This window comes from Pelobates fuscus, chromosome 7, assembly GCF_036172605.1.
Source record: "Pelobates fuscus isolate aPelFus1 chromosome 7, aPelFus1.pri, whole genome shotgun sequence".
Lineage (NCBI taxonomy): Eukaryota > Metazoa > Chordata > Amphibia > Anura > Pelobatidae > Pelobates > Pelobates fuscus.
In genome coordinates this window covers 50,569,682-50,581,890 of record NC_086323.1, presented here as the reverse complement: position 1 = coordinate 50,581,890, position 12,209 = coordinate 50,569,682, and the positions used below count along the sequence as shown (strand labels likewise).

The following is a 12,209-nucleotide window of genomic DNA, read 5'->3' as shown; positions in this document are numbered from 1 at the left end:
TGCCAAGATTATATTGATTTCCAGATTCCCATAAGTATAAAAAAAAAACCAAAAAAAACAAGGAAGATAAAGAACAGGTTTATCCTAAATAGATCTATTTAGGCTTCTAAACTCTCAACAGGTGTATCCTGAGATGTTTGTGATTTGATTCACAAGTTCAAAAATGAGGAGAAATAACATGAATTGTTTTTGCACAAATAATTGGATGCTAGCAATCCAGTGTATTGCGTATACAAGACATAGGGTGCAAATGTCAAACATACTTAGAAACCCTTCTCCCAGTGGTCAACTTGGTTTTATTTAAAATACATGGTTGAAAACTTCAATATATACATTAACACAAATATATGGAAGTTATTATGAATACTGTTCCATTCATTCATGGATAATTTGCAGCAATTCTTTAGAGACCAATCCCTCAATGTCACTTGATCAGATTTTTCATAATCAGTGCTGCTAAATCCTCATTTTTTTTTTTTAGTTATGTAGAGTAAGGAGTTAACTTTGTGTAGGTTTCTCATAGCTTAAATTATTTGCAAATGAAACAAAATGTGCCTTACCAAGAGATAATTAGGACTGCAGAGAACTGACAAGGAAATTGTACATTGTAGACCGAAAAGACATAACTGGAAAAAAATATCTAGTTACGTTATGTTTCCAGCTCAGCTTTGTTGGTGTACAAATTGCAAAGCATTTGTTTTATCTCCTCAATTGTTTAGTGAATGAATGTGGGTGAGTTAAAATGTATCCATTAAATGGCTCTTCCATCTGACTGTCTAACAGCGCCCTCTCTATTTATTACACGACTAGAACTAGAAAATAATTTTTATCGGAAAACAACCTGCTTTGAAGAATATGTTTCATATATATATATATAGTGGAACCTTGGAATTCGAACTTAATCTGTTCCAGAAGGTTGTTTGTGAACCGATTTGTTCGAAAACCGAATCAACATTTTCCATAACAATTCATGTAAATTAGCTAAATCTGTTCCAGACTTCCAAAAATTACAGCATTTTAACCCCTTTTTTACAGTTTAATAATATCGTACATGCATAAAAGCATACAGAAAAACAATAAACACAATGTAAATTAAATGAAAATGTAACGTCACTTTACCTGTCAGCTCTGTTTGCTGACAGAATGGAGCTCTGTTCGCTGACAGAATGGAACTCTGTTCGCTTTGTCTAGTGCTAGGTGGCCGAAGCGTCATACCAACGAGGTTCCAACAAGGTACCAATGAGGCCAATGCATTGCGATTTTGTTCTAATACCGAGTTTTGTTCGGGTACCGAGACATTTTTTTCTCTAAGTTTATGTTTGAATACCAAATTGTTCGGGAGTGTTCCAGTTCTGAGGTTCCACTGTATAAGAAAATGTCATGCATGCTTTAATGAAACACTCCACGCACCATAAACACAACAATCCGTTGTAGTAGTTATGGTGCCAGAAGTGCGCACCCAGGGTAAGTAGTGAACCCTTATACAGTTTGACATTTTACCTGGATCTCTTGGATTTATCATTACACCTGACTATATGTAATAGGTATATATTATGGCAGAAGGGAGTCATTTTGGGAGTATATCACAAATTATGTTGTGGTGGCATAGAGGACTGAAATAAATGTTAAAAAAAAAAAAAGGAATTTAGGTTCTTTCCCAAAATCCTAGGCACATTTAAATTACTAACATTTTTTGGCAGCTCTACAGAAGCTATTAAAGTGTAAGCTCATGCCCCAATGTCAAGGTAAGCTTGGTAGGTGAGTCAATGCTAAAATTAACATTGATGCTTTTAGCTAAAATGCAACTTCTCCAATGAGACAGAAAGGGGTAAGCTCACTAGACCCCACAAACTAATTAACCCTAACTAGGGTAGAACAATTTACTGTTTATAGTATTATGATATGCTTATACACAAACTGGTAGAGTTATTCACTACAGGGTTAATTCAGAGTAATTTTCTATATTGCTGTGGTGTTCAGTGATACACTTACACACTGCTAAGTTGTATAGTTGTAGGGTTATGTTATACACACCCACTGTATATCACTGTGATGTGCATGGTGGTGCAGTTGAAAATTTTCCATAGAAGCCACCCTTCAAGGAAGTAGAAGACAATGGAAAAATAGAGACAACTGTAGGATAATGTAAATATATTTGCTATTTGATAGAGACCAAGACAAAAAAAACAGGACAAGTAAACATTAATAAATAAGCCCTGATCCATTCTATTATATGACTAATATGACTAAATACAAATACAAAATACTAAATACAAAATACAAATTTTACACTTTATTGGTTACTGTATGACTGCATTTCATCCAGCGAAACCACTGATTAGAGTCACCATTCGTGGCAGCATGACTTTTAAAGAAACACTCAGAGCATTATAGTCACTACAGCACACTGTATTGGTTATGGTACCAGGGGTGCCCTGCCGCCATCCCTAGTGCAAGTCATCAAACCATGAACTAATGGTTAGCTTCTTACTAACTAACTAACTTAGTAACTAACTAACTAATGTCTTACCTGGGGTATGTCAGGCGCTGGTCCCTACCTCTCTGCAGCCAGAAGTGAGAGTCAGAAGCTCCTGCTAAGAGCTTTTAATAGTCCTTTTGATTTAAGCCCTGTCATACAGGGCAGCTCAGTTACTGAGAATGGCAGCTAAACGCTCTCAGCCAATGAGCTAAGCTCTCCACTAGGACCCCAGGTTAAAAGTCCACAAGTCAACAATTAAAAAATCTGGCTTCTTACATTGGGATGCGCCAGGGCACTCCTCACACCATAAACAATATGGCATTCTGTAGTGGTTATGGTGCTTGGAGTGTTCCTTTAAGACTGTTGTGAGGACATATATGCTAGTTTTACATAGTGTCTCAGAGGAATTTCCTCACATCTCCTTTGCACATTAATTGTTTTGAAGGGAGTTGGTTGGTGCACTAGGTTTTTCCATTTTTATTCATATTCTTGATGGGATTGAGATTTTAGACTGTACCACATTGGTTATCACCAATGGTGCTGACTTTGATGTCCAAACACTTGGATTTAATTCCTAGTCTATACATCTGCGATACTTTATCTCTGAAGTATGTGTACTGCTTTTAGGTCTTCGTTTTACTTTCAGTTGATATCTTGATCAATGACTCTTCGACACTAAAGTTTTTGTCCTGGTGTTAACTTTACATATGCCTATGTGAAGTCACTGTGTTTTGTTCCTCATTAGGGCAATTTCCTTCTTCCATGCAGACTGGGAGTTTCCACAGCAGAAGGTTCAATATCTATGCACTTAACTTATACTGTTTTTGTTTTTTGTTTTTAACCTTGAGTTTAATAATTTTATGCTACTTAGGTTCATTAAATTCCATCTAAACATTGTCCTTGCAAAAATGGTAGCAAATGTCTATATTTTTTAAATGACATTTTTTTATTTAAGAGAGGCAGTCATTAGAAAACGTGGTGTACAATAAATGCAAAAAGCTATCATGCACATCAACTGTTCAAAAAATAAGGGCGTGCATCAGTAAAGATGGATTAGAAAGCATAATGCACAGTGTGTTTTGACATAAATTATTCACTGTCCTCCCCCCCACCCATGAAAATGTTTAATTTAAAAGGAACTGCAAACTAAGAGGAAAGAATAAGAGTAAGAAACAGGGAAGGGAAGGGAAGGGGGGTCCAATGTGCTGCAATGTGCAAATCCCAACCCAAAGGCAGGCAAGGCAGCCAAGTCCGAGCTATTACATATTCCTTCCAAGGTCCCATACTTTGGAAAAGTAGGAGGAGGATCATAAGGTCAGGATGCCATAACTACATTTCTCGATCTTCAAGATAACCTCCCGCATTGGGTGTGGGTCAGTTTTAAGCCATCCAGCCTCTCGATCTCTGCTGGCCACTAATTTAGCAAATTGAAGCCATCAATTGGCTGTGAGAGTACGAACACCCAAGGGTAGAAGTCAATTGGCCTCTGACGAACTGCAGTTGCAAGATCCCATACACTCTTTGGGACAGTTCCACCACATATGTAGATATGTGCCTCAGTTGGATTCCTCCATATTCTACACAACAGGACAGGGGTTGCATTGGAAAAGTGTCCTGCGACACAAACAGAAACTTTAGATTCTGCTTCCCATATCCCTTCTCAGTCGCCACCTTAAGTGTTTTTCCCAAGTCTGACTCCCAGTTATCTACATATTTTAGGGGCCCTCATACTGAGTGTTCCTCAAACAGGTGTGTATGCAAATAGGAGATCAGACCCTTCCTATGCTCCCCAACATTGTATAGGTGTTCGAAAGGATGTGTGAGAGAGTATTGCTGCCCCCTGGAGAATGGGAAAATGTTTCTAGCCGTTAGGTGTGTTGCTTGACTTAAATCCCCAAACCCAACTACTGATGCTACTGGCCATAAATTATAGTATTTTAGTCGCGTGCCCGGATGAATTTCGTATTACGCAAAATGAGTGTCATTGGAGAAGGGGTGCCAACGAGCTTATATCTAGTTCCCGTCTTATCCCAAATGGAGAGCGATTTTAATATTGATGGACATGATGTATGCAAGAAAGCCCTAGAGGACTTTTTAAGCCACATATAAAATGATGGTAGATCAAAACCCATGAGCCCTGCCTCGAGATCTACCTATCTGCAATCACACAGCGGTGTGTGCCACATTGCCACCTGGGACAATTGTACAGCAAAATAATGTAAAACTAAGTTAGGGAGACCCACACCTTCCCTAGTTCTGGGTCTATACATTAAATTCCTGCCCACCCGGTTATGCTTATCGTGCTAGATAAATGTGTCTATCACTTTCTGTAACCCATCTAATACTCCCTTTGTGACCCAGGTAGACAAAGTTTGGCACACAAACAAGAGCCTAGGCAGCATGTTCATTTTACTACAGTGGATTTTTCCAATCCAAGATATAGGCCTGTTCTGTTAGTTTCCCAACTCCCTCTTCAAGGTATTGATCAGCGATGTATAATTGTCGGGAATATAGGCTGGAGTTTGATGATCCAATTTTAATCCCCAAAAGTGAAAGAATGAGCTAAAGGATAAACCAAACATGGGTTGTAAGTGCTCCACCTCCTTACTATTGTGTTGTTTTTGTACTGTTGTAGTGTAATGTTTGAGCTATTGCACTTTGATAGGTGCTGCTACATATTGTTTACATTATATTGGATTTTTCTTAAAAACAATATAAGCGCCATTTTCTCCTGGAATTTTATTACAATTTTTGATAAACCTCTTGTGTTGACAAATGGAAAGGCACAGCACAGAATTTTGAGTAGTTTATTTTATAGCCTGACAGAGCTTCGAAGTAACGTAACAAATGAAACAACTCTGACAATGAGCCGGGTTAGAAATACAAAACAAAACTTCATTGGCATATGCCGCCATCTTATAAATATACCTGGCCAACCAAAATGCCCTAAATAAAGTTATCCTCTCAGATAGTTAAGAGAGGCTCCAAAGAAAGGGCGAACAGAAGTGGAAACAGGGGACAACCCTGTTAAATACCGTTAAATATCTAAAAAGGAATCCTATGCGAACCAGGAAGTTGTATCTACACCTGAAGATTGCAGTATAATACCCGAATGACTTGTATCAGAGGGTTGTGGAAACCTCAGTGTTACAGAAGGCAAAATAATTAGAGCCAAGTAGCCCTATCAAGCACCTTCTCCACATCCAAGAGTTGCTCCAAGCGAAGCAGAGAAGGCAGCAAATTACATTTTTTTTGAAAAAATAAAAGTTTAAAATGTTGCTCCCTTCTTAAACTGTGAATCAATATTCAGCACTAGACCAGTGTGTCTGTGGCACAGAAAGCCAATATCATGGACTGAGTGACAGGGAGAGCAAGAGAACCTTCTCCTTGTTATATTTACTCCTTGTTATATTTTTTACCACCCCAAGCAGGCATTTATTGGAGGACTATAGAACAACGAGCAGGTTGTCAGGTCAGCATGTCAACATCATCAGAGAGCACTGTCCTGCTTGGGGAAGTGTCCCTATGCAGAACCAGTTGCAAGAGACAATGGCTTTAATAAGGGTGTCTGTTAGAGTAGTGTAACACTCATTGACTTTCAAAGAATGGAGGCACTGGAGTCAAGGGTAAGCAGGTGAGTAAGAATATAACAGCTCCCAAAGCACTTAAATATAGAATTAATCACGATGATAAAATATATATTTACTGCTTTGGAAACTATTATCTATTAAAGAAGATGACATGTTGCTTGTTTTTATGTGTGTTTGTGCGTGTCCCTTATGCCACTGGGTTCACTCTCTTTTTAATGGAAGAACAAAGGTAATTGTTTTCTCAGATTGTTTTGAATGGAGGATTTTTTGCTTGGGGTCCTCACACAAGGCAGTGTTTGCCATATTATGCTATTTAGGGGAGGATATCTCATTGCAAACCCTCTCCACTTTGAAGAACTGGCACTTCTAAAAGGTATGAATTAGATGTTGTTAAGCATCCCTCTTCAATGAATTCTCCAGCTGATTTATCTACTCCCTAATAGCTAGTTTTGTTTTAATATACATCACTACACATGTATGGGGTGTGTGTGAAGTGTAATTGGAATGATTGTCTTTACTTATCTTCGTTCCTATTTTCATTATGTCGATTCACTCTGAATAATTCAGTTGAATCAATACAATATTCTTTAATAAATAAATGAATAAAGTGTTTTTAGATGTTGATTTGTAAGCTGCCACTTTGATTTTTTTTGTTTGTTTTTTTTTTCTCTTCATAAATTCAGATAATCTCAGGGTTACACTCTTATTAGAGAAACCTTTCATTATAATAAAATATAATTGTGGGTTCATTAGTTTTCTTTTCTTTTCCAACAATATTTCTCCACCTTTCTTTAGGTCAGAAAAAAGCTTTGGTTAACGCGTTTTACTTTAATTTAAACTGCTTCCCTTTTAAAAACAACTGAAATCCCCATCAATAATGGATTTTACTGTACTGTCAACTTTTTTGTTACAGAACTCATATTGTTTAGAGACAGTCTATATACCTGGTTCATTTTGCAGTGAATGAGTTTCTTTGTAAATATAAGGAAACGTTTGAAAATACATTCATTTATCAGTACGCAGTCCTTTTCTTTGCTGACTTTTTTTATATTGGGGGGAATATTTTACCCCCAGTCTACATCATAACAGCCGTAAGATCCCTACCTAAAATAAGATAATACTGCAGGTAAATTAGGAAATGTTATTATGCATTTATCATTTAATCTATATCCGCAATATAAATTACCAGCACTTAAAAACATACAAATATTTATTTTTACAAATTTCTGCCAAATCTTTACATTTCAATTCCATAATTTTGAGAGGGAAGTGCAATATGACACACACACGTATTTTATAATCTTATGGCATTGTTTTCTGATGAGCTACGTGTTTTGTCTTGTGAAAACACAATAATGAGTATACATCTGTGCAATTTCTGTTACAATATGAGTGATTTGGAGAAATAAATGACATACACATAACATAGACTACTACATCCTAGATTCATTTACTGAAGATTGAATGACTCATTTGCCGAATTAGACTTTTCAATTCATCAGAATTCATTAAGGACTCATCAGCATCTTTTCATAATCTGTGCTAAATGCAGAGCGTGTGAAATGAAAATGATTCATTGGGTTTATATACTGATGTCAATGAGCTGAATTCGGCAGCTGTCTAACTTGGAAGGTATAGATAGTTCTACAAACATATTAACCTGACAAGTTAACTGGTTAACTGGTGGAATCTGCTCTACATAGCATTGACACGAGTTATTAGCTAGGCTATTAGTAAACTAGTCAATCAATATGCTAAACTGGCCCATCAAAATTTTGCTGAGATCGACAATGCATTTGTTTGATTAAATCAGCAAAATTCAAGAAGGCATGGCTAATTTGGTTATAATTTTCTCAACTGTTAAACTGTAGAATATGCAGGATTTTTTTGGTGTGAATTCCTAAATAAATGGGTTAAACAAAACTACTAATCTAATTTGCTAGAACCTATAGTTACATAGTTGTAACAGCTAGCTCAGTTGTAAAAGAACACACAAAGTAAACACATATTTAAAAAAAAAAAGCCACAAACACAGTTTAAAAATTCCCAAATAAAACTCAAAATAACCCCCAAAAAAATGCACTATATAGATGCGATTTCAAACAATCTGCTAAACATTTAGGATACAAGTCTAAGCACCCTATTTGATTACTTTTTTACCTATGGGGTATTAGCCAAGCCAATAACACTACCAGTAAATCCCAGGTAGGAAATATACAATCTATTCTCTCATCTCATAGAAGGTGGAGGCTTAGCATCGATTTGTCCAATATCCTTTGAACAAGTCAAGAAAGTTATAGCAACCCTTCTTGTATGCTGACCCTCTACTTGAGGCTCATAACTGTTCAGATGGGGGGAATGTTCTATTCAATATTGTGATATAGCCTAATGTATTACTGGCTTCTAAATAAAAGGAACCAATAGATGTCCTATATTTGTATTCATTTCTTTTTTTTTTGGAAATGAATTTCACAAGTTTACTGTTCTTAATGGCGTTTACTTTAAAGCACCAATTATATCCCGAGAAATTTAATTTCTTCATCATTTGGCCCCAAAACATGTCCTCTTTCTATCTGCATATTACTCTGCATTTTTAAATCCCATTAATACTCTTTGATTTTGGGTACATTCGAAGATAGTGTATCTACTCTGTAGCAAATTTCCATTTTATAGTAGAAATACATTAACTACATTCCTTTAGGAGCAAATGAGTCTACACATCTTGTTCCTCTCATTGAAATTTTAACCTATCCTTAATTGTACTTCAAATAAAATTATTGGCAAAATATACAGATTTGCATATTGCCACAGTACTAATGCCTTCAGTTGCATAAATATTGTAATACAATATATCCCTCTCTGGCTGCCTGCTAATTGATATGGACTACTGCCTTTGAATGTATAACCTAAAGTATTATTGAGCACATTTTCTTCAAGGATTCTTCTAAAGCTTTCTCATATATTATTGTATATCTCACATCTTTCTTTTCTCTGGAGTAAACACATTAGTATTTTTCATTACTCCTATAACGTTTGCTCTTTGCTAGAAAAATACATATTAATATCTAACTAGTATAATTTCCATTATCTGCATATATATAGATATTTTTTTAAATCTCATTAAAATACATAATTACACATTAACGAATTTAACTTCCAAAACTTAATTATAACTTAATTTTAAATTCAGAGTCTACTTTATACCAAAACATACCTCGTTTAGCCGGTATTAATGTAAACAATATTGTCCATTTTTTTTTACTTATCAAAAAATGCCTAACCTAAAAATATGGGTCTTCTCCTTCCACTAAGCTATCACTAGACTAGAGCATTGTCTTTGCATGTTGATAAAATAACACATAGAATTATGTTTATTAATACAGGATTTAAATTTGTTTCAAAATGTCATCGTACTTGTAAGGGCCAAACCTGTCCAAAGGTTGATAGTTCATGCTTAGGATGTTGACCACACAATAGATTAGAAAAAATGTAGATGAAGGCATATAATGGTGTTTGTCAGTGCTATAACCTAATTGAGTGTCACGGGTGGCGGTACGGAGACTGGAGCCCCTGAGTGCCTGATGATGATGATGGGTATCTCATCAGTGGAAATGGACTATCAGGGCCTGGTGCAGGGTAACCACACGCACCCTGGTATTGAGTACCAGCATTTGTGCCGCCACATACTATGGCCCTGTTGCAGCTTCTGTGGATCCTAGGAGCTTGATGATATGCAGACCTCCCAGAAACTGGATAGGGAGGCTCTGCAGCAGACATGTATCCAGTACAGAAACAAGGCAAGACTAGAACAGGCACTTAACAAGAAAACAAGACAAGACTAGAAGAACCAAGAACCGGAGCAGGACAGAAAGCAGAATCCAGAACATTTACACAAGATATGAGAGAAACATGAACAGGGCAGGACAGGAATGTACATGAACTGGGAAGACAATATAAAACAAGACAAGAGATTCAAGGCAAAACAAGAGGACACATAACTAAGTACTATATATGTAAAACATTGGAGATTTAGACATACATAAATGGCCAAGATGTATGCAGCCCACCATTGCACTAAAGTACTCCATGTACGGTGGGTCCTAACTGCCTAGAAATGCATGGCCAAATAAACAACAATAAAACACACACAGTACTAACCTGCAAAGAAAGGGGCAGAGGACATGAAACCACTGCCTGCAGGAACCAACTGAAACAAAATCATTAATAGCAAAGGAACGGGTGTGGCAACAAAAAACAAACATTTAAAGGAATCCAGGAGACTGGGAATTCCATGAACGGAATACAGGAATGAACCCAGAAAACCCAGCATAAAGAAAACCAGACATGGAATAGAAAACCAGAAAAATCAAGAAAAACTGAACAAGGATTGTAAAAAGAGTACTGGATACCAGAAGCAAAGGCCAGACATCTCCGCAGAACAGAACATGATGTGACATTGAGAAGGTTGGAAATGTTCTGCACCATATTGCATAGCAGGGTGTCAGGGTGTTATAACAATATACTAACAGGCACATTTTCACACCATGGTTCATGAGCCCTGTAAGCTGTAAATGTAAGAAGAAAAAGTAAAAATGCTGAAACATCCAAAAAGGTAAGACACATATATATAGTATATCATTTTAATGTTGTATACTAAATGCAAGACAGCAAGAGAAAAACTAAACAGATGAGGGAAAGATGACGAAGAAGAAAAAATGAGGGGAAAAACAGGAGACGGGAAAGAAAACTGTGAGTATGTAGAGCAGATAAAAAACAGAGATGGGATGAATTGGGCTAAAGAAATGGGGGTTGAGAGGTATGATTAAAAATGAGGTGGGGAAGGACTGAGTTACACAAGTTACAAGGAGGAATCGGAATGATTCAGATGGTGAGATTGAAGAAGCTGTGAGTTAAAAAAAAGGTTGTGAGAGTTAGGAAAAAAGATTTAGAGGAGACTAAGAAAAACAAGGCATTGGAATATATGGCAATAATCTTAATAAGAGAGGGTGAAAGGAGATTGAAAGAAAAAAGAAGCCATACATTGATGGGAAGGAAAATATAGGTTGCAAAGACAGGCTAATTTAGAGCAAAAACGGGGAACTGTGAGGTTTAGACCTCTACCCATGAAAAAGATTAATATTTTATAGATTTGAGAAAAACAAACAGCTTGACAATCTGGCTCTGTTAGACATACATAGTCCTTCCAGTCCACATTGATAAACTAAAGTGAAGGTCCATACTTTAATGTGGAAGTCCACATTAGTATACCGACTTTGGATATTATTCAGTCAGCCAGAATCCCTGCTGATAGAGCCATTGGTAAACAGTTTGACAGCATACCATTAGATGGCACCAGGGAAACTCTTAGCACCATAACCACCCCACTGAACTGTTTGTGGTTCCGTTGTTTAGAAATCTTCATGAAAGATAAAATACATGGAGATAGTTGGGGTCAGAAAAAGAGACAGTGGAAAAAGAGTCTGTGCATGAAAGGTGTATTACACGCACAATAAGAAAATAAAATACATGTGAGCAAAAGAGACAAACGTTCTTAACGTTTCTATTGTTGATTGGTGCAGGTACATGATATTATATGTCCATTAAACTGGATTTAACATGACAATGTGTATCTGTATGAAGAAACATCTCTATATGGCAACACATTGTTTTTTTCCCATGAAGCAACAATGTTTAAAATTCATCAGTCTAGCAGTGAAAGAACTTCCTGGAAATTAAGTCTGTCATTTATTGGCATTGTGAAAGTCAGGAACAATCTATTGGCTAAACCATTAGTTATGGTAAATTGGGTACCACCTTGCAAAATTTAGATTAAGATGCTAATGTTTAAGTAAATATTCAATTCTGGTGTAGTGTTGATTCTTTCCTAGTGCTTATGAAATGGGGGAGGGCTTTATATTCCTATTTTATATGAACATTAAATCATGTTTTATTTTTGCTTTGAAGTGTTACTTTATATCTTTCAATTATTCTATGTATTGCAAACCTGTTTATATAATTTGTTTTGCGACAGTGATTCTATCAGATTGCCCTGAAGTTAATTACTTAACATGTTGTGTGCCACATTTTATATGTAATAGATTGTATGTCATTTTGTTATAATTTATATACCATTGCTATTT

General features: G+C 36.3%; 1 protein-coding gene across 3 annotated transcripts in view; it reads left to right on the top strand.

The window, feature by feature from the left end:
* ASTN1 (astrotactin 1) overlaps positions 1–12,209 on the top strand; it is a 422,412-nt gene that overhangs the window by 396,764 nt on the left and 13,439 nt on the right. The window lies entirely within an intron of this gene.